This window comes from Rhinolophus sinicus, linkage group LG01, assembly GCF_036562045.2.
Source record: "Rhinolophus sinicus isolate RSC01 linkage group LG01, ASM3656204v1, whole genome shotgun sequence".
Taxonomy (NCBI): domain Eukaryota; kingdom Metazoa; phylum Chordata; class Mammalia; order Chiroptera; family Rhinolophidae; genus Rhinolophus; species Rhinolophus sinicus.
In genome coordinates this window covers 2,005,201-2,028,062 of record NC_133751.1, presented here as the reverse complement: position 1 = coordinate 2,028,062, position 22,862 = coordinate 2,005,201, and the positions used below count along the sequence as shown (strand labels likewise).

General features: G+C 52.6%; 1 protein-coding gene across 3 annotated transcripts in view; it reads left to right on the top strand.

Annotated features, from left to right (window-relative positions):
• Nucleotides 1–5,508: 5,508 nt before the first annotated feature.
• AGPAT3 (1-acylglycerol-3-phosphate O-acyltransferase 3) overlaps nt 5,509–22,862 on the top strand; it is a 97,355-nt gene continuing 80,001 nt past the window's right edge. Inside the window, exon 1 of one of the 3 annotated variants that reach the window (XM_074324506.1) lies at nt 5,509–5,730. The gene's annotated coding sequence lies outside the window, so the exon portion shown is untranslated. Of the gene's footprint in view, nt 5,731–6,330; nt 6,470–22,862 lie in introns of those variants that run through there. The other 2 variants (XM_074324505.1, XM_074324513.1) reach the window with 2 other exon arrangements.

The window sequence follows — 22,862 nt, the reverse complement described above, 5'->3', positions numbered from 1 at the left end:
AAAGCCACTTTTTTAAAAAAGTAATTTATTCATTGGTTTTTAATTGTGGTCAAATATATGTAAGCTAATGTGTCGTTTTGGCCGTTTTAAGCGTACAGCTCAATGGCTTTCTTCACAGCCATGTCTTGCTCTACCTTTGCTGCAGGACCACTGGCCAAAGCAAATCCAAGGGCTGCCCAGGGTCAGGGTCATGGGGGAGGAGCCCGCCCCTCAATGGGAGGAGCCGAGTGTCACCAGGGCTGCTTGTATCAGGGGCACAGCAAGTGTCACCAGGGCTGCTTGTGTCAGTGGCACAGGGGGCAGTGGCGCCTGCTCCCAAGGTGGCGGGTGGGCCAGATGCCTGAAGGCCACCACTGAGGAAATGTGAAACGAGGTGGCCCTCACCATGTGGCTTTGCGCAGCGGAGATGTCTGATGGCGATGGGGCCAGTGGTGACAGGCACTTGGATACAGGGATTCAGCAAGTGCTGGAGGCGTGGACCCTGGTCCAGTGTCCTGGGAACAGGTCCAGCCAGGAGGCGGTCCAGGTGCCCCCCACGGGCCTGGCACCTGGAAAGGCACCAACCTGTTTGGGAGCAGGTACTCGATTCACACTGGTCCTTGCTTTCTTTTTTTTTTTTTTTTTAATTTATTTTTAAAATTTATTGGGGTGACAATTGTTAGTAAAATTACATAGATTTCAGGTGTACAATTCTGTATTACATCATCTATAAATCCCATTGTGTGTTCACCACCCAGAGTCAGTTCTCCTTCCATCAGGTCCTTGCTTTCTGAGTGCCGACAGGCAAAGGCCTGCAGCGAGCCCAGCAAGTGATGGACGGAGGCGGTGGGAGGCAGCCCCGGGCAGGTCCCGCCGGGCGCCCAGGCAGGGCCAGAGCAGGGAGGGCGGTGCCCCCTGGGCAGGCTCCATGTTCCCTGGTCCAGGGGAGCTGTTGGACACACAGGCGTCTGGCCCGCGCAGCTGGGCCACTGGGAGATCTGAGAAATCCAAACCTCGTCTTCTTCAGGGCAGAACGTCATTGAAACCACGAGCTCTCCATTAGGCTGTGTCTGCTATCAGATGGCTTGATTCTTGGCATCTACCTGCTATTTTATTAATTGGGGTTTGCTGATCGATTGCCTGGTGTTTGTGCGGCCTCAGCTGGGTTGGTCCTCATAGTGACATGACCTGGGGTCTGCTGGACCCTAGGATGGAGCTTCCTCTGAAGACCCCATAACCCACTCTCATTCCGGCGTGCAGGGGGGAGGGGGCTCACAGCCTGGAGCGGAGGAGGCTTGAGGGGAGAGGCCTGGGATGGGGGCGGGGGGGCGGCTGGTGTCCGTTCAGGTCTCTTGGCATTGACACTGGTGCATACTTCACAGCCGTGTCTCATTTCACCCTCACGACAACTCTGCACTAGGAATTCTGATTCCCGTTTTCCTGCAGAGGTCAGGCACACCCAGGTCCCACGCGGTGAAGCTGTGGGTCCAGGCAGGGAGGGGGCTGCAGAAGGAGCCAGAGGCCTGCTGGGCCTGGAGAGAAGGGGAGTGACCCAGTGTCGGAGCAGGCATCCTTCTGGGGGACCAGGAGTCAGCTGTATGGGGCGTGACAGGGCTGAAAGGGGCACTGAGGCAGCAGTTCTCTCACTGAGCTCTCACGGTAAGCCATGGCTGGCTTGCTCTCAGCAGCGGAGTTTTTCCCAAAGCACGCACCTCTCCCCTCCCTACTTTTATTCAAATTATTCATAAGACAAAACCAGTTCTCAGGCAGCGGAAGGTTTTGATAGGCCCAGTTTCCTCCCCCAAGAACAGGTAACAGCAATCCCTGTCTCCTGGTGGTGTTGGGGGGAGTAAGTGAAGAGAACTTAGACCCACATCAGGACAGGCTGCCAGCGCTGGCTTTTGTCACCATCACCAGGAATATGTTCTCTAACTTTCAAAAGCATAAGCTTTTGTAATTAAATGTAAGATATAGTTAAATCATATCAGGGCGGCTAGATGTCTCAGTTGGTTAGAGCGCAAGCTCTCAACAAGGTTGCTGGTTCAATTCCCACATGGGATGGTGGGCTGTGCCCCCTGTAACTAAAGATTGAAAACGGCGACTGGACTTGGCGCTGAGCTGCTCCCTCCACAACTAGATTGAAGGACAACAGCTGGGAGCTGATGGGCCCTGGAGAAACACACTGTTCCCCAATATTCCTCAATAAAATTTAAAAAAAAAAAACCACGTCAGGATGTTGCACCTCTGCCTAAGTGTCTATGCCTGTGGCATTTAACAGGCACCCACCCCGACCCCCTCGCCAGCTATGGCGTTACTGTCTCCTTCATACTAACGGCCGTCGGGGGGAGTTTTTTTCTGGAAGCATTTCCTTGATCTCAGTAACGCAGTCGTTGAGTAAGTCCTTTCCCTATTTCTCAGGAATTCCGCGGCCGGGGGCCTGTGGGCTGGGTTAGCGCCCTCACACGTCAGCAATACCAAATCTGAACAGGTGAATTTTTAGAAACAGCATGTACTTTTTTTTTTTTTAATCCCAGAGAACATTTGAGATATGATTTGGTACAAGGAAAAAAAATGAACGTTTTTGCTTGAGTGTATGTAGGGTGGGGGCGAGCGTGGGAAGAAGGGAGACCGTCCTTGGAGAGGTCACTCGCTGTGTGTTTCCTGTCCCCCCCCGCCCCCCCCGCCCCCTCCCCCCGCTTCCGTGGACAGAGCCTGTGCCGGGCAGTGGCTCCCACCTTTACAAGGGGCCTTGAACACTTGACTCATTTAGAGACTGGGTCAGAGGACCGAGCGCCTGCACAGGCCCACTTCTGTCTGCAGAGTTGGGGTGCAGCCCTGGAGGGCCTGGTCAAGCAGCATTTATAAGCGGGAAGGTCTGTTTTGCAGGCCTGCTGTGTCTGGTGGGGGCTCCAGGGAGTACACAGAGTAGGGTTAGGGTGCAAGGAGCTTGGCGGTGGGGGTGCTGTTGCAACGCCTGTGAAAGGCAAAGGCACGCAGAGCCTCAGGCCTCCGTGCAGCAGGCTGAGGCTTGGAGCAAAGGTCGCCTGTGAGGGGTGTTGGCCCCAGTGCCCCACCTGCTGTGACTGGCTGGGGTTGCATGGGGAGGAGGGCCTCAGGCTGCACCCCACAGCGCGTTCTTATCTCCCCATCTCTGCCCCCGGCCTGCCCTCAGGCCTGCTGCCCTTGCTCACTGGCACCCCCACGCTTCCGCGGAATGCACTAGAAGAATGCTGATGGCAGTCCACAGCTGCCAGGGCAGTGGCTGTCACTGAAGCAGGCCCGGGGCTCAGGCCACAGGTCCCCAGTCCTGACCACACAGCCACGTACAGCAGTTACTCTGGGCAGAGAGGGGCACGTGCTCAGTAATGCCCCCGCCCTCACAGCTAGTGCAGGGGGAGCCCGGGTTCAAGCCAGGGCCTTACGCCTGCACCCACGGCCTCCCCACGTGCTGGTCTGTCCTTGGCTGGGTGCTGGCTTCATCTGTGCTTGTGACCGTGACTTTGACCTCTAGGCTGATCAGGCCAGCTTCTCTCCAGTCCCCGCCACTCCTGTGCTCTCAGCTGACCCTGGGATGTCTGGTAGATGTCAACAGTCGTGTCTGATTTAGCCCCTTCAGGCTGGTCGGGTTTCTTAACATCACCTCGAGGGCAGCTCTCAGTGCTGGGGTCTCCAGTGTCTGATTTTTGCCCTTGTAGAAGACTATGTTTAAAATAATTTGTCTCTTGAAAAAACTGCATTTATCATTGTTTTCCTATTATGTATTAATCCAAAACATATAACATCTATCCATTTGAGACCAGCATTAGTGTGCTGGAGTTATCTTTAGTTTTCGTAATGTTTACGTCTTGGGTAGATATATAAAGTTCTCCTAGTAGACTGTTAAAAATGCCTATATCAGCCCCAGGGACTCTTGGGGATCAGGGAAGTCTGGGGTCGAAAACTCCTTGTTTTACAGAAAAGGAAACCGAGACCTGAAGGGTAATGACCTTGACCAAGGTCACAGGCTGGCTCCGAGTTTCCCTGGGCAGTGGCGACGGTCTGATGTCTGTGTCCAGTTGCCCAGGAAGTTCGGGCACTGGCCGACTCAGGGTCTGTGGCCAGGCTGTGGGCTGTGCTGCCCGCTGTTTCCTGTGGGGAAGCTGTGCAGCTTTGCTGTGCCTCAGTTTCCACAAAGGTAAAACGGGATGCCAATAGTTTCTGCCCACAGGCTTGTCTTCGTAAGTAGGGGAAATAATGCACACATGTATAAGCTCTCAATAAACCTGAGCGAGGACCACTTCTTCCATCAACCTGAGCCCCGCAGGTTGAGGGCTGGTTGCTGACCGCCAAGTTTCATTGACATGTTTACTCCGCTCATATGTTCAGATGAGCTTTTTCAGAGGCAAATTCCTGCTCAGCTCAGGCGTGAGTGATCAAAGATTCTAACTAAATAAAGATCAGCTTGTACGGATGACGTTTTACGCTGTTGAGACATACAGTATTTTGAGCTGATCTAAAAGCTCAAATAACTATTCAGAGGCCATCTAATATCTAAACGATGAGGTTCATTTTAATTAATTTTTAACACGTAATAAAATGTGTGCATAAGATAAACTTAAACATCAGCACCTAGCATACAATGTCTCCCTACCCTTGCCCAGCCAATAAGACTCATGTTTATCCTTCGAGGAGTTTTCTGGACATGTAAATGCACATGCTTTTTAATGTAGAAAAGGGAACATTGTATACCCATCACTCTGCATCTTCTCTTTATTTTTAATTTAACAAAACTTCGAGATTACGTAATATCAACATATATAGAATTACCACATTAAAATGTGCTGGTGTTTTAAATTAAAAATATTAAATGAATGTTCTGGACTTTATTTAACTAGGCTGTATTGGTTGTTCTCAGGTCTTTTGTAATTCTATCCTGTAAGCCAGAACATTCTGTATACACTTCCACAGGTGCCTGTGGGGATTTATCTGCACCACACGTGACTGGAAGTGGCAGTGCAGGGTCCAAGGTGTTACAAACATTAAATTGTCACGAACACTGCGAACCATAACTCCTTTTTGAAGAATGAGGGAATTGTGAGTAGAGCAGGTACACGCATGTTTATTATTTTTTAGTCTAGTTGTTTTCTAAAATAATTTGAGGAAGATTAAAACCAGACACAGTGGGCACTAAAAGCACCTGGTATTTTAAACAGCTTTCAGATGAAACTCATCCACCCTCAGAGGTCTAGGTGGACCTGAGGACCTGAGCAGGCGTTGGGTCACCCCCAGGTGTCAAGTAGAGAAAGAGTGGAAATGACCCTCTGCAAACAACGCAGCCTCAGGGCAGTTCTGCCTGGCTTGCTCCCTCGGCGGTTCCCAGGCTCAGCCACCTGGCAGGTGCCCCTTGGGGTTGCGAGCCGCTCTGCCAGGAGCCTATCGCAGTCAGTGACGGCAGACGAGGGGCAGAGCTAGCGAGGCCAGTTCAGGACCATCGCCTCCCCTCACTTCGGGAAACTTCCTACAGGGTCAGAAAACCGTACAATGCAGCCAGCTGGTGCCAACTATAAATAAGTCACAGGGCGCTGCCCGTGGGTCTGAAACGCGATCCTCTCGCGGAGCAAGGCTCCCAGGATGCTCCTCACGGTGACCCCACCCCTGCGATGACCCCCAGAGAAGACCAGGAAGCGGGGCGGGACCACCGGGAAACACCCTCAGAGCCCACATGTGGTTCCACCAGGAAGACGGGGGAGTCCAGGCGGGTCCGCACTGCAGGTGGGGCTGTCCTCTGCCCCCATTTACCCAGACCCCCGCGTACCAGGCTGTGCCCCCGGCCCTACGGCCCTACGTCCAGTCCACTCTCTGAGCCTCCAATCCCGCGCCTCCTCGGACCCAGTTGGTCCGGCCTCCCACGTGCCCCGCCGCAGGGCTCCCACCGGTCCTGCTGCCTGCGTGTCGGTTACCAGGACCCGGCCTCGTCCCTTCGCTGCCAGCGACCCGCCCGCCAACCCCTTCCCCACCCCCCGCGGTCCTACCCCTGTGTCCCCTTGTCACCCCACCAGGCCCCTCCCGCGTGCACCTGTCCTCCACGTTCCCGTCCCCGTTACACCACGTGTCCCCTCTCCCCCCCCGTGTGTTCCTCTGCCTCCCAACGTGTCCCGTGCCCCCCGCGTGTCCTCCCCGCGTGTCCCGTCACGCCACGTGTCCCCGTTACCCCCGCGTGTGTCCCCTGTGTGTGTCCCGTCCCCCCCCCCGCCCCAGCGTGTCTCGTGTCCCACCCCCCGCGTGTCTCCCGCCCCGCGCGCCGGCGGAACTGTGGGATCGGCGCGCACAGGAAGTGGCGGGGCGGCGCGGCCGAAGGCGGAGGGCGGCGGGCCGGGCGGGGGGGATGGGGGCCGGGGGCGGCGGGCGCCGCACTCGCTGAGGCCCGACGCAGGGCCGGCCGCCCAGGGCCGGAGCGCAGGCCGGAGCGGCCCGGAGGCAACGCCGGGGCCACCAACAGCGCGACGAGCAGGTGAGCGGCGCGGCCCCCGCCGAGGTCGGGCCCCCATCCCCCAGCCCGAGGTCGGCCCCCGCCCCGCCGCCCGAGGTCTGCCCCCATCTCCCACCCCGCCGCCGCCGGAGGTCGGCTCCCACCCTCCATCCCACCGCCGGAGGTCGCCCCTCCCAGCCCCGGCCTCCTCCGCAGTGGCCCGGCTGAGCGCCGCCAGGCACGGGGCCTGCGGGAGGACGGGGGCTGGGGGTCCGTGGGCCTGGATCCCCCCTCCTGGTCTCACCAGGGTCTTGTCCCGCCGAGGCCCAGGCCACATCCCCGCCTGCCCTCCGCCAGCCGCTGCGGCCTGGTGCGCTGGGCCCCGGGAGGGGTCGCCCCAGGAGAGGCCCGGCGGCGGGGCCAAGGGAGGGCGCGCCACCTCCTCCCTTCTCTCGGGACTTTGCTGGGGCCCCTCTGCTTCACCGCGGACGCAGTGCACCGCCGCCCGGTGTCGGGGGCGCTGGGGACTCGGAATCCGCGTGGCGCCCCCGACCCCGCACGCGGCGGCCCGGGACCCTGCGGAGGGCTGCCGGTGGACTGCAGGGGACAGGTGCGCTGAGTTTTCAGCTTTGGCTTTGGCGTTTGGACCAAAGGCTGGCTGTGAATTTCCACGGTGACAGTCAGGTGATGGATCCATAATCCAAGCGCCATCAGAAGGAAGCCGGCTCCACCCCAGGGCCACCCACCGGGCCCTGAGGCCTTTGATCCCCAGGTCCTCAGGAAAGGAGGGTTATTAGTAATTGAAGCTACCTTGAAAAATTATGCAGTTTTTTAAAACTTTGAGAGAAGTTCAATGCAATAGGGAAAAATGCTTTTATAAATGGCTTCTTAGACCTTTTCTTTTTGCACAATATGAAGTCTTGTCTAAGAGAATACTTGAGCAGTTGGGTTCCTTTTCGTAGGAAATATAATCCTATGAGGAGGAAAAATAAGGGCAGTTTTTCTTGAAACAAGCTGGACTGAGAAATGGCCACTTATATCAAAAGTGAAAACCATCCCAGAGAACCCACATCCATGGCTGGTGAGCTGGTGCCCACCGGCGGTGCTTTTGCAGCTCACCCGGAAGATGCCTACATGTTTGAAACTACAGCTCTGCAGGCTGACTAGACTCATTCAGGGATTGCTAATCACAGTTTTCTGCATTTAGAAGCTTCTTGAGAGATCTCGTCAGATTCTGAGCATTCTCCAATTTGATCACTTCCCTCACTTCCTCAATGTTCTCTGCCCCTCTATTCTGTCCCCTCCCCACCCCCCCCAGCCCCCTTAAAGTTTCAGAGTTAGCCTGTTACAGCTCACTTCTGTATCCATTTCTCAGTGACTCTGTAGGGATGTCTTGATTACATTGTTTAAAAAAGAAGCTACGTGTCATTGCCATTCGGGGTGCACAGAGCCTCTCCTTGACTTTGGAGGGTGTAGGTGCCTTAACGTTTTGAACCTGACTTCATGTGTATGTGGAGTGGCTGTGCTTGGCTGGAGCCCGCTGTTCACCCCACTTTTGGGGCCAGACCTGGGCATCTCTGGCCAAGAAGCCTGAGTCTTAGCTGTTGCCTGAAGAATGTGCCAGAGCAGGGCTGACGTAGCTCACAGTGAATGGTGAAGGAAGGTGCAGGAGGGTCCTTGAATTGCAGAGCCCTGATTCTGGGGGCAGCCTGCAGGGAGGGTGCGGCCACCCCTGGGCTGGCCCACTTGCCTGCTCACAGGAGCCCTGGGTCTGTATACACATCTGTGTGCCCGGGCTGGCGAGGCAAACTGGAAGTAGTTTCATTTTGGACGTTAGAAAAAGCACATCCACCAAAGTGACAGCTTTGCTTTTCGCAGCTGCTTCCCACATTAATTTGAGGTAGGTCCTGATACACTGGGTTAACCCTTGACGTGTTATGTCTGCTCGAACTTTGACCTTGTGAAAGAGTGGCCCCCAAAAACAGAGAGGTTCAGTTACCTGCCGAAGGTTAGGGCACAGATCGGGGTGGCCAGGATTAAACTCAGCTCCACCTTCTCAGACCAATCAGTCTGCGAAAAGTCCATAACTTTTATCTCTGGTCAAATTAGAGATAGAAGGGAAATGACAAAATCCTCACAAACGGGGAAAATGGAAAACAGAGGTTGTGTTTGGAAGAGCCACCTTTACTGGGGTTTTGTGGGGAAGGGCCTGGTTCATTTGTCCCGTCGTACGGGACCCCTGAGATGCACCTGCCTTTGCCTTTCAGCCTGACGTGGCTCAGGAGACCAAAGGGGTGCCCAGCCCCTCACTATTAGCAGTTCACCCCGTGTTGCCCTCAGAATGCACCCTCGGCAAGAGCAGTGGCTTCGGCTCCCATCCTCTCCGTCCTCTCTGGCCTTGTCAAAAACTCTGATATTTTACTGTTACCAGTTGGGACTGGCTGATGTATCACTGACAGCAAAGCATGGGATCAATTGGTTACATTTGTTTCTTCCTGAAGGACGAACTGGTTAAACTGGCCACGGTCTTTTCGGGTATGACTGAGATCTTTATTACTTAGTCTCATTAAAAAATTTATGTTACAATAAGATTAACTGAAGTTTGTAAGACAGTTGCTGGGAAATGTTACAGATTTTCCTTTGGTTAACCCAAGAATGCTTGAAGTTTTAAATGAGTTGTTTTACATTGTAAAGCCGTGGCTGTGACTTAATCTGTCGTTCCTAAAACCCTTAGTGGTCATTTTAAAGTTAATCCTACATTCCTAATTTTAAAATGCTGCGTTTTAGGCAAACATATTAGTGGTTCAGCCTCTGCCAGTCTTTTACCTGGTTATTCAGAAGAATTCACCGCATTTGATTATCTTTATCAAGCAAAGTGAGGAAAAAGTGAAACACTGATAACCTTTGGCGGCTGTTTGTTTTGGAGGTGAGGTGTGGAGTGGAGGGGAAAGTCGGTTCAAGTTCTCGCTGCAGGGCCGAAGATGTCTTTAGCAGGCCCCGCGCTGTGGTTAAGCTGGCCATGTCTTTTCCGCTGTGGCCAGAAGGGTCGCAGACAGGGAACCTGTGAGATGCGAGTGTTACCAAAGTGAAAGAAACATGCGTCCTTGAGCACGTGCGGGCGGGTCTTCCTGGTCGAGTGCTTTGTGTGACACAGGATCCCAAGCTGAAGCTGGGTGCTCATGGTGGGAGCGGCACGCCCGCAGCCAAGAGGCCAGCCCATCCTGTCCCCGGGTGGCTCGGGAGACCGTGCATCATTCATGTGGACCATCTGGGTCCCTTTCTGAAAGCGGGTGGGGAATGAAATCTGTAGTAAAGAACAGTAGTGATGGATTCTACCATGAGCAGTAGTAAAAGCTGCAACCAGGAAAGACCTGCCCAGAACCATTGCTCCCTGATGGGTGCAGCCCAGGTGGGGGGCTGAATTCTGAGCGCCAGAGGTGGCGGCTTTCTCTCTTCCTCATGTCCTCTGCTGACCTGAAAACTTTATAAGTACACACTGACAATAAATGTGTCCCCTGCTGCGTAACTTAGGCTTTCGTCTTGTTTCCATGATAACAGCGACAGTGATTGCACCTCCGTCAGGCGTTCTCTGTGCTCATTTTGCTGCTTAGCTCTCAAAACAACCCTGTGAGGACAGTGGTATTGCCCCATTACACAGATGGAGAAACTGAGATGGCCAAACTTGGCCAGTGAGCAAAGGGTGAGTGCAGATTTCAAACAAGGTCTGATGGCGCCTGAACTACCTTCCTGGTCAGAAAATTCAATATGTAAAAAATTTCCATTTTAGAAATAGAGTGACTGGCTTCACAGAAGCATTCATTTAAAAACTTCTCACTTGCAGACGGCTACACTTGGCGGACAGGGGTCAGAAATCCCCATCTGAAATGACTGAATCAGCCAGACAGGACATTGCATTGGGAAGAGCATAACTTCAGTGTCTGCAAGTTCACTGTGCTCAGCCTGTCCTTATGCACGTACTAGGACTAAAACCAAGAGCTGCCTATTGATCAGTATCGATGAAGAACACGCTTGCTGGTGGCTGGGTGGTTTCTCACAGGCTGACTTCTAATGCACACGGTTGTCCTCGTCTAGTGGAGTGACTGAGTGACTGAATGAATGAATGTGCTTCTTACTAGGGAGACACGTCATCCTTACAGTCAGAAATTACTCATTCGGTGAGCTTTGCAATATACGGTTCGATAGCAGTGATTTTTGCTAACAGAAGACAGAAGTCAAATTGTTAAGATTGCATCAGTTTGGGTTATGCAGGGAGCAGGTGTCAAGGTGACAAGTGCCAGCGGGGTGATAGGGAGAAGTGCTGTGGAGGCTGCAGGCAGGGGCGGGAGGAGGTGAGAGCCCTCAGACCGGCTGCTGTGACACTTGTGAGAGGAGACAGGGGACTGGGCGGAGCCTCCGCCTGGGGCCTTCAGGCCAACGTGCTCCCACCCAGGAGCCTTATGTCTCTCGGGTCCAGGCTGGCATGTGTGCCCCCACCGAGGTGTCCGGCCGGAGTGTGGCCTCAGCTTGCCCCTGTGTTGGGGTCCTGGAGGATGTCGGCGCCCCTCCCGCTGTGTGGCAGGTCCTCTCTTGATGGGGGTCTGAGTGGTGAAGCTCCGTGACTGCCTGAGACAAGCTTTCGTGATTTGGTAATCCACAAAAACAGAAGGACACAGTAGAAATGGTCCCATTTGTTAACAGGTGCATGGCCTGGGTAGTGTTTGGGTTTAGTTTTAGAAAAGGCCCCGTGGTCACAGCAGGTCTCCTTCAGCTGTCGCTCAGGCCCCTTCGCTGTGACTGGTTGTGAACTGGTGTGTCCGAAAGGGTGAGTGTCTGGCAATAGAGAAGCGGGGGCTGCCAATGGCGACAGAGATCAGAGCACACGTGCCAGTGTAGAGGTTATTCTCAGTTTTCTAACTCGAGGTGCACACTACTGTAACTTACATTCTAGGGTATTTGTTAGAAAATGCACTGGAAGCCTGCAGTTGGGTTCCAGCTCCCAGCTTGCAAAGCTTTTTCCCAGAGCCCTAACTGCTTTGTACCTTTCACGTCTTTCCTTTACGTTTTAGGGAGCCATTGGGTATAAACGTTTCTTTTTTGGTGAACACAGCTCTATGTGAAAGTTGTAAACTTCTGACAGGGGCCAGGCAGGAAAGCAAGCCAGTGACACAGCAACGATGGTTGTGCAAACTTGAGTGACGACTGAGCACCTTTTCTGGGCCTCACTCACCTGACCCCTGACTGACCCACAGCCACCACGACCCCATGGGCACAGGACCAGAATTCATAAGTCTTTTGTCTGCTGTGGTAAGCCAGAAATCTGGATTTTTATATGCGGCTGTTTATTTTTAACAGGCTGCGCAGGCAAATCAAAGACATTCCTGCTTGAATTCAGCCTGTGGGCCACTATTTTTACAACCTCTTGTTTAAACTATCGATTTAATTTTTGAAATAAAGTAACTGAGCTAATTAAATGAGGATAAAACCGGCACTTCCAAAACGCATGCAAGAGAAGCAGGAAACAAATAACAGAAACCCAAGACTTTATGTGCAGACGAAAACCAAAGAATTGTCCATCCCCCCTCATGCACGGCTGCTGGAAACAGGACGGGGGATCTGTGATGACATGGGGAGGACAGAGAAGAGGGTACCAAGAGGACGTCTGTCAGTCAGGAAACCAGGGAACACCGCGTGTCTCCGGCCTTAGCAGGCGCTCCTAGGATCTGTGTGAAGATGGGGTCTGGGAGTAATGTTTGCAGGACGTGTCTGTACATTTACAGGAGGGCCTCCTAACCTTATCTGTTTCAATGGGACGTTCTGTGTCCCTTTCTCTGGGTGCACATGTGGCATCACACAGGGCCCTCGTGCCTGCTCCGAGGGGAACACCGGGCGGTGGGTACAGGCATCTTAGGATTCACAGGGTGACTCGGGGCTGTTTCCCAGACGACTGTCCCAAGCTACACAGCCACCAGCAGTGTGTAAGGCAGACCCACGTGCACTTCAGTGCTTGATGTTGTTGTTAATTTTTGCAAATAGGATGAATGCAAAATGTTCCTTCCTTCCTTCCTTCCTTCCTTCCTTCCTTCCTTCCTTCCTTCCTTCCTTCCTTCCTTCCCTCCCTCTCCCTCCCTCCCCTCCCCCTCCCTCCCTCCCTCCCTCCCTCCCTCCCTCCCTCCCTCCCTCCCTCCCTCCCTTCCTTGTTTTTCCAGGACCCCTCAGCTCCAAGTCAAGCAGTTGTTTCAATCTAGGTGTGGAGGGCGCAGCTCACAGTGGCCCATGTGGGGATCCAACCGGCAAACCTGGTGTTAAGAGCACCGCGCTCTGACCAACTGAGCTGACCGGCCACCCCCAAAATGTTTCTGATTGTGGCCTTGATTTGTGTTTCCTGACTCCTTATAGTCTCATCCGTGTTTCCTCCTCTGTGGACTCCACCCCTTTTCTTATTGGGTCATGTCCTTTTCTTATTTATTCCTACATGTAGTTGTATATGGCACATTTTCTTATGTATCTAGTTGCTAATGTGTGTACCACATGCCTTTCCCAGTCATGTCTTTTCACTTTATTTTGAAGAATAGAAATTCTCAATTTAATGTACAATTCATCCCTCTTTTGTCCTGTTACGGGTATGCCTTTTGAGTGTTGCCGAGAAGCCGTTCCCTACCCTGGGGTCGCAAGTGTACTCACCTGTATTTTCTGGTCGAAGTCCTAAGTTTGCTCGCCACACTGAAACCCTCACTCCCCCTGTGTCTGGTAAGCAGTAGGGAGCTGGGCTCCTCCTGTCCCCATGTGGAGAACCAGTGTCCTGATGCTGCGCTGTGTGTCCCGGCCCCTCTGTCTACTGCCCGTCCCCCTGGCCAGTGTGTCTGCTTGGCTGTGGCGTAACCACCCAGCTGTCCCTGTCTTGCTGTCTGGACGTCCCTCCCGAGTCTGCAGACCCCGGGCCGCCCTTGCTGTTCGCTTTTCTGTGTGTCAAAATCAGCTTGTCAAGTTTCATGAAAATCTTTGTCAGGATTTTGATTGAAATTGCATTGACTGTGTAGACCCGTTTGAGGGGAATTTTTCCTCCTTGAGAAGTCAGTCTTCCCGCTGTAAGCAAGCGTGTCTCTGTTAATGGAGACCTTTCACTGAGACTCTGTCATATTCCACATACTGGCTTGGACTCTGTGGTTACATTTCTTCCCAAGCGCCCCCATTATTTTTGGTGCTTTTGTAAGTGTTGTTTTTAAAATTCATTTTTATTTAAAACAATGTCCAACTCTTTGTTGGTGTTGTGCAGAAATGTGGTGGCTTTGGCGTATCGACTCTGTAGCCAGTCAGCTTCCCAGTGTGTGTTTCTCGTCAGCTTGTAGATTTGGGGGTTTTCTGTGCAAATATCCCCTTGCCTGGGAATGGCGGGCGTTTGCTTCCTCCCTGTGCCTCTCGTGTTTTTCCTTCCCGTGTGCTGCATGGAAGTGGGCCAGGGCGTTTTTGTCTCCTTCCCGACTATACGGAAGTGATGCTGCCGGTTTGCCCTGTCGCGCTGGCACAGACACAGACGCTGTGAGTCCCCATTCCTCCTCCCGGGTCAGAGGCAAACAGATGCAAAGGGAAATAAAGAGGTTAAAGACTGACCTCGTGGGTCATCTGGGACATGCAAAAGGACAGCCACGGCCAGGTGCCGGCCTGCCCACCTGCGTGGCCAGGATGAGAAGAGCGCTCCGAGGCCACGCGGCCGGATCTGCAAAGGAGGCTGTTTCACGTGCAGGCCTGTGCCCAGTGTGCAGTCTGGAGCCAGCGGCCCAGCGGCCACAGCAGCACCGATGGTGGGACGAGCCTGGAGGTGCCTTATGTGCCTGGCTCGTAACAAAACGAAGAAAGAACTCGTGGTGCATTCACACGCTGGGACAGGGAACGAAGCGTGGCCAGCACAGGCAGCTGTGCCCACGGGCCCACGGGCACGAAGCACAGCAGCAGGTGACCCCAGCCGTGCTGCCTGAGTCGGACATGGTTCCAGGAGGGAGCGGAAGGGAGCGTGTGGGCCTTGGAGGCGCCTGGGGACTCTGCCTGTGTTGATTCAGGTGTTGTTTACATGGGTGTTTTCCTCAAAGATTTTTAATAAAAACATAGCTAACATGTAACATTATATCAGTTTCAGGGGTACATACAATAGTTATTCAACACTCATAGACCTAAAGAAGTGACCACCATGAGAAGTCCAGCGCCGTCTGACACCGTCTCACACAATCACAATGTTATTGACTGTATTCCCTGTGCTTTGCTTTACATCCCCATGACTATTCTGTAACTACCAATCTGTACTTCTTAATCCCTTCCCCTTTTTCACCCGGCCTCCTACACTGGTGTTTTTGGTTTGAGAGTTGATCCTATGCAGATAAGATGTGTGTATATTATACTTATATTAAAAGTTTGATAAAAGAGTTAAAGATGACAGATACAGAAGACAGGCAGGAATTTAACTCACGTGTCACCGGTGGACCCAGCATTGCACCGTCAGGAGGCCAGATGGTGCAGCTGACGGCTGTTCGCACTGCCGCTCCGGGAAGTTCTCCTCAGTAGGGAGCTGACCCAGAAGGGCCACACAGAGACCTCTGCAGTGAGACCTCCGTGGGCGGCTGAGAGATGGTCGCCTGTCAAGGAAAGAAAAGCAGGTGGCCTGTGACTCTGCTCCAGTGACGGGTACCGTCACACGTGAAAGGGTCTCAGGAAAGAAATTGGGGCCACCCTGTGTTCGGCCATACGGCCTTCAGGCCCGTCGGAGCCCTTCTGGGGAGATCAGAAGGAGCCTGACTCTGTGGCTGGGAATTGAGGTGGCAGACAGACCACACGGTGGCAATTAGCATGTTTTGGGGTGCGCTGGTGAACTCTAATGGATGGTTGGCCACAGCTCGGGGTGAAAGGGGGTAGGAACGTGTCTCTCCTCAAAACATGGCGTGTGGCCTCCCTCAGCGGGATGTGTTGTGCCCAGGAGGTTGTGGAGGGAGGGGAAGGGTGCAGCTGCTGTGGGGGGAGGGGGCCCTCACCATCACGGAGCGACCAGGGCGTGTGTCCTTTGGTCTGGCAGCCAGTCTCCTGCGGCTCCTGCTCCAGCACACCTTGGCAGTTGAGACGACAGGCAGGGCTCTGCATTTTGGCACTGGCAGCAACCCAAGGGTCTGTCTCTGGCGCTGTTGGATAAACCAGGAGATGCCCACAGACCTGGATGCTCTGCCCCTTAAAAACCGGCAATGCTATTATTTCCTGCAGGAGCCCTGCTGAGGAAGAGAGGTCGTGAAGCTGTGTGTGTAAGGTGGAGGAGGGCAGGGCCTTCTCTTCAAATTTCGTGCATTGCAATGATGGCACACGGGGAGGAGACTCAAGAAATAAGCCGGCACTCAGAGGAGAGGGAGGTACAGCTGGGAGGGGCTGTGGCTGTGAGCGTGTTGCCTCGGAATATGCTACTCGTTTAAACCAGTGAAGTTACAAAAAAAGACAATGCTTATATTTCTCTGGATACCCCCCCTTGCAGGTTAATCAAGTTCACTGTTTCTGAGACTATTTTGCAGAAAGTGTTGTTTTATCCAAGACTTTTTCTGCATGCATTGGTCTCTGTATGATTTTCTTCTTTTACCTGTTAATTTGGTGACGTACGAGCAGGTGTCCTTGCTTTTCTGGAAACGTCCCATCTCGGCCATGATGTATTATTTAGTATCACATTACTGTTTTTGGTTTGTTAACATTGGTTTAGAATTTTTTGCACTTCTGTTCAGAAGTGAGCTTGGCTTAGAACTGTCCTTTATTCTGCTGTCGTCCTCTGGGCTCGGGGTCGCAGGGTCTGGGTTGGGTAGCGTTACCGCTCCTGTTGTGTGACGGAGCTCACGTCAGGCCGACACGGTTCTTGTGCCGTTTCTGAGCCTGAGCCTGGATTCGTGCGCGTTGATTTCCTGAATGGCTGCAGATCTGCTCAGGTCTCCCCCGTTTGCTCGAGACTTGGTGACTTGTTTTTCCAGGGAGTCATCTGCACTGGTTACTTGTTGCTGTGTAAGAAATGATGCCGGTTTTGTCGGCTTTAAACAACGGTACTTGTCCCCTCACTGTTTCTGTGGTCTGGGAACGTGGGCCCAACTGCTGGGCCCTCAGGCTCCAGCCTGTCACGGGCTACCATGAGTGTCACGGGGACTGCGGTCCTATCTGAAGGCTCCGTGGGGAAGGGGCCCTGCCCAGGTTCACTCATGCGTTGTTGTCAGGGTTCTGGGGCCTCCCCAACATGGCAACCTGCTCATCAGGGCATGTAAGCACGAAAGAGGTGGGGCGGGGGCGGGAGGGAGGTTAGGGAGAGAGAGACTTAAAACCTCATCTTGGCAGTGACCGTCCCTTACGTTACGGTATTGCTTTTGTTGGAAACCAGCCACTAGGTCCAGCCCACCCTCAAGGGGAGGGGACCCACAAGGGCGTGAATCCTGGGGTCACCTCACAGCTGTGTGCTGCACTGTCCATTTCATTAAAGTCGTTAGCTTCTTACAACAAAGGTCATCACTAAACCTCTACTGTGTCTAACGTTTTTGTTCCGAAAATTGCTTTTGCTCTTCTCTTATCCTTGAGTCATCTCAGCAGAGGTTTATCTATTTTATTACTGCTCTCACAGCCAGCTTTCAGTTTTGCAGACCATGTCCATAGTCTCTGTTTTCTGTCATTAATTTCTGCTTTCATTGCCGTTATTGTCTTGCATGTTCCTTGAGTTTATTCTGCTGTTCTTTTTCTAGGTTATTGAACTGAAAGCTGAACTTTTTTTCATTTTTTCTAAGTGCAGTTTCTTAATTTTCTACACTTTATTTCTGTCATAAGCATTTAAGGCTGTAACTTTCCATCCTTGGTTCTGCTGTGCAGTATATTTTGGCATGTAGCATTTTCATTGTTGAGTTCTAAGCATTTAAAATTTCCTGATATGATTCTTCTGTGACCCATGAGTGACGTAGAAGACAACTTTATTTTCTGGATCTATGGGGGTTTGGGTTTATATTTTTAACCTCAGCTGCCTTACGGACAGAGGACATGGTCTGTATGGCACTGACTCTGTTTTGAGACGTGAATTGTATCACGTCACCGTCTCCCGGCGTCTGTTGCTGCCACCAGGCAGCCACTGTCAGTTCAGGTGTCTGTCCTGTGTCAGTAGTGAGCCTTCTCCCTGGAGGCCATTATGGTCTCCTTCCCTCTGGTGTTCCTCAGTTTCCCTGTGGCTTCTCTGGAGTGACTTTCTTTTATTTATCTTGGGATGGATTCCATGTGCTTCCTGCAGATCAAGGTTTGTGTCTTGCAGCAGTTCTGGAAGAATTTCAGTCACTGCTTTGTTGAATTTTGCTCCTACTTTATGCTTGAATTACACCATCCTTCAAGCCTGTTAAACGCTTGTCCATGTGTTTTAATCATTTTTCTCCCCTTCTGAATTCTCGTGAATTTCTTCGGCTTTCTCTTCGTTTTCCAGCTCTGTCTTCCTCTCTGTCTAATCTGCTATTTAACCTGCTCATTCAACTTTTTATCTCAATGATTATATTTTTCATTCTTAAAAGTTCTCTTTGGTTCTTTCCAAATCTGCCCCTTCTTTTGCGTGGTGTTCGTTCAGTTTCCTCTTTTCTCTCTAAACATGCTTATTTTACGTATGAAAACTAATGATACCACCATAATAATAATACCAAATATAATACCAAAGTCCGATTTTTTGAGGGTTGAATTCCACTGCTTGTTCTGCTGCCTCTCGTTCCCTGGAGCTGGTTTCTTGTGTGCTGTGTAATTTTGTGTCGTGGGCTTATGTTCGAATGAGCTTTGTGTGTCGATTGCCTGGAGTGGCTCTGCTTCTGCGAGGAGCTCAGTAGTGGGGCTGGTCTGGTACCATTTGAGGTTCATTCTCTGGACTCACAAAGGGGACTTCTGAAGATACACTTGACAAAGGAGAGAAATGACCCCAAAATAAAACTCTGAGATTGAAGAAATTGCTAATGGGCGGGTGAAACTCTACACATCCTGATGTAGGTAATGAAAGTTAGCTACAATAATGCAAGTTAAAGGAATGTCATGGATTGAGGTAACCTAAGGGACCGAGTTAACTTGGAGAAAGTGTTAACCTGGTGTAAAACTGCCTTATGGATGACAAATGTGACCTCGGGGCCAAAGCCAGGAAGTCCCTGCACCCCCAGCATGTCAGGAGCAGTGCTTTAACCAGTGTGAGGCAACATTGCAAAACGTGTCTCCTTTCACACTGAGATTTGTCTTCAGTGAACTTCCCTTCCTGTCATCTTCTGTCATCCATACAACGGAGGTGATGTCTGCCATCGTAGCCTCTGCAGATTAGGTCACCATTTAAACAGGGTTTTTTGGTAGCTGACGAACTATGATACTTAGGCAGTACATGGCCTATAGCAATGATAAAGGCCATGGTTTTTAAAGGTGTTTGATCGTAATTAAAGGGCATGATTTTGGGGGAGATGTTTCTTGCCTCTTAGTATGTCAGATGTCAAAACTAGGAAATAAATGCAAAGGGAAAGGCCATTAGAGTCTGACAGGTGTTCTCGCGGCTCCGCCTGAGGCGGCCTCGCGCTCTGGCCCTCCAGCCCCCCTGTTTCATTTCCTGTGAGCCGCAGCCCCACCCCTCTGCCTCCTCTGCAGAGCTGGCTCCTGACCCCAGGCCCACGTACTTCTCTGCAGCTCCTCTCAGGTCGGGTACCCATTGCGTGGGCCCGTGCCTGTCCCTTCTTCTGGCACCCACAAGCCTTCTTCCCGTCTCCTGCAGTGAAGTCACTGCCCACTGGTGTCCAAGCCAGACCCCGAGGCACGGCCTGTGACCCCCTCACACCGTCCCCTGCTGGCCACTGGTTGATCCTCCCTGATCCCACCTCCCATGTCATGTGCTCACCCCCCTCCTCCGAGAGGCCACACTCGGGCCGCCCCCTACCCCTGATGGCCTCCGCGCCCACTTCCGCTCCCATCAAACCCGTCCCCTACAGCTCATCCGAAATCGTATGTCAACAGCCCACATTCGGTCCTGCCACGCTCCTGTTCCAATCCCCTGCGGTGACGTCCCACTGATGCCCCCTCGTCCTCTTGCTGCCGCCACAGCCGGGCTTCTGGCTCCTTCAGTGAGCACGTTGGCCTGGACTGTCGCTCACCTTCCCCTTGGACTTCCTTCCCCCGCTGCCTGGGGAGTTCCCTCTCATCCTTCCCCGTGGTGGTGGCTATGCCCCTGCTGGGAGACCCGCCCCCGCCCCCGCCCCGTGTGAATGTGGGTGCACACACACTGAACACACAGGTGGACTCCCTTCTCGAGTGCTCTCTCCTCTCTGCAGCCTGCCTTCTTAGCTCACGGTGCACGGCTGACCTTTGTCATTTGCCCTTGTCACTGGGTAAGGACCATGAGGGTGGCACCTGACTCCACGTGTGGATGGAGGTGTATGCAGCCAGCGTGCTGACGGATGTTGAGGCTGGCTCCGTCCCTGCCCCAAACACGATGGCCACGCTGGGACGGCTCCGCTCCAGGCCACCCCTCGAGGCCAATTCTGAGCAGAGGGCCTGTGTGTTTACACGACTTGAGGTCCACATTGCCAGCTCGCCCTGGAAAGGGTCCCACTGCATCCACTCACCCCAGTGGTTCCTGAAATAATGACCCTGTTCTAGGTGCTCAGTAGTTTTTCATTTCCATTTATTTTCTGGTTTTGAAATCCAGTGTGCTAAGATTTCGTGTTGCCACATCTCACTGTGGTCTAGATAATAGCGTAATCAATTCAGTAGTGAAAATCGGTGGCAGGTGACCGGTCTTTCCTCCGGGCTCGCAGCCGAGATCAAGGGTGACAAGAGCTCGCAGCAGGTGACTTCCCTTCTCTCCCTCCCTTGGTGTTACTGAGGATTAGAAAAGATGACGGGTGAAGGCGCTTTGCGAAGAGGTGTGCGTACACAACGTACTGCATGCGTGGGGCAGACGTGACGGGACACATGGCGGTGTGTGGTGAGTGCCTGCCGGCCTGCTCTGGGACGCGAGCACCTAGAAAGGAGTGGCTGAGATCGGTGAGCGCCGCGCTGAGCAGGGAGCAGGGACAGGAAAGGGCTGACCTCTGCACAGTCGCCCGAGACTGGTCGTGAGCCCTGGGGCATCTAACCAGGGCCTGGGCCTGTCATCCTCACGCTGTCCTTGCTGCTTCCCCTTGGGTGTGGGTGAAGAAGGGGTGGCTTTTGTCCATCCCTGTTAGTGTTTGTTCTTGGAGAAGCATGGAGGTGTTACCGTGGACCATCCCACCAGGTCCTGGCGCGTTTGCGGAACACGGTGGAGGCTGGTGCGTTCGCCTGAGCTGCTGGAGTAGCCGGCACCCAGCGGGCTGTCTGTTGTCACCGTCCAGCACTGCCTTTCGGTGCCGACTTTTCGTCTTCCTTGTTGCTGAATCATTTCTTGGCTCCGTAAACCCGAGAGGAGCATCTTTCCCCTCCCTCAAAGCCGCCAGTCTGAGAGGAGCAGCGGCTGCCAGCTGCTGAGCTCACTGTGTGGCACTTGGGTGTCCGACTGGCGGGAACAGGTAAGGCCCCTTGTCCCCTGGTCGCGTGTGCTTAGGCTGCCGAGTGTCTGAGGGCTGTTGGAATTCCCGAAGAAGGGTACGTGGGGAATTTGCAAGGCGCCCTAATTGTCTAGAGCTGCGAGTTCGGTTTTAGGCTTCTAGTGAGGTGGGACCATCTGCTTTGTTGTCAGGATGCTAATGGGCCCAGAGGGGATACTCTCCCTTTTCTCAGAAGTTTGTTTATTGTCGTGTGTCTGTGTGTGTGTGTGTGTGTTGGAGGAGGTGGGGCTCACATATATATCTGTGGCTTTTTGAAAATAAATTTCAAACTTTACCATCACGTTTATGTGGACAGGTTTGTTTTATAACCTCAACTTTGCCAGTTACTCTTTTTATTCCCGTTCATGTACTTTCCCCCAAATAATGACACAGCATGTAGGTAGAGAGAGACACCCGGCCCATCTGAGCACAACAGGGCTGAGCAGACAGCTGTCACCTGAGCATTTCAGAAAAGCTTTATTTGACACTGTGTTTAATTTGACACATGTGATAAGTAGCAGTATGTTAACTGTGCAAAGCAAGAAAGATTTGTTACCAGGCTGGTGGTTTGATTATGGGGGTGATCCTGGCATAGGCGTAGGGGAGCAGGAAGAGAGAGACGGAGAAAGAGACAGAGAGACAGAGAGAGAGAGAGAGAGAGAAAGACAGAGACAGACAGAGAGACAGACTCAGAGACACACTCAGAGACAGACAGGCACTCACTGAGAGACACAGACTATAAATAAGAGAGAAGCTTGTAAATAAGAACTTTTTAGGAAACAGAGAATTGAAAAGGAGGTGATGATAATTACTAACTGTACTTGGTCATTTATCAGGTGCTTATTTCCAGAAAGGAATCAATTTCTTCTTCTCCTTCCAAAATTCACAGAAAAGATGGAATATTGGAAGTATTTACTAATTTTGTCATAATTTTTATTTTGTAATTTGTGATTAGATTGTATTTCCAGGGATGGGTTAGCTTCTTTTTTTAAATTAATGAAGAAATATGAAAACATGTAAAACACTGAGCCCCCTGATGTACCATCCAGGGGAGGAATGAACCCCTATAGACTGAAGCCAAAGAGTTGGTGAAACTAAAAGCTTCTGAAATTCGTAACATGTAAACGGAAGGAGGAGACTGGGGTGGGGGTGGGGGGTGGGGGGTGGGGGGGTGGGGGGTGGGGGGTGGGGGCGGGGAACAGCCCTCAGAGAGGGTGAGGCATTGGAGCCTGCACACGAGGTCAGAGGTCAGAGCATGCGCAACAGCCTGAGACAGGCCTTAGAATGCGTCTATGCTGATTAGATGCCGGCATGATAACATTTAGGGTACAGCGGGTTCAGTAAATGTATTACCGCATTGTTTTGGCCTGTTTCTTTTCACTTTTTAATACGGCGACCAGAAAATTTAAAGTTGCAGATGCTCTTGTCTGTGGCTCCCGGCTGTTTCCACTGGACAGGGCCTCGCGATTCTAAGCAGCCTGGTCAGGGAGGCGCTTTGCGAGCTTGGGCCAGCCCCCCATCTTTGGGCCCTGCGCCCCCAGCAGTAAATGGGGGTGGTCTGATGTGTCAGCCTCTACCCTGCTGGACCCACATGTCCCTTTTAAGTGCAGTTGATACACGTGAAATGCTTAGTATAGGGTCTGGCAAATGCTAACCACCTGGTGTGTTTGACGTTAATAAATATCGTGGAATATCCTTTAGCACAGAAATGGATTTCTTAGCTTGTCCACACCAGGATTTCAAGTTGCTAGGCCTTCTGATCTGGGCCATCCTGCCCCCGTGGGTGCTGCACGCACAGTCACTGCAGCTCGGACCTGTGGGACCCAGGGGAGCAGTCTGCCCACCTGTCCTCCTCTCAGCTGCCTCCGGGAGGGACCACTGGGTCCTGG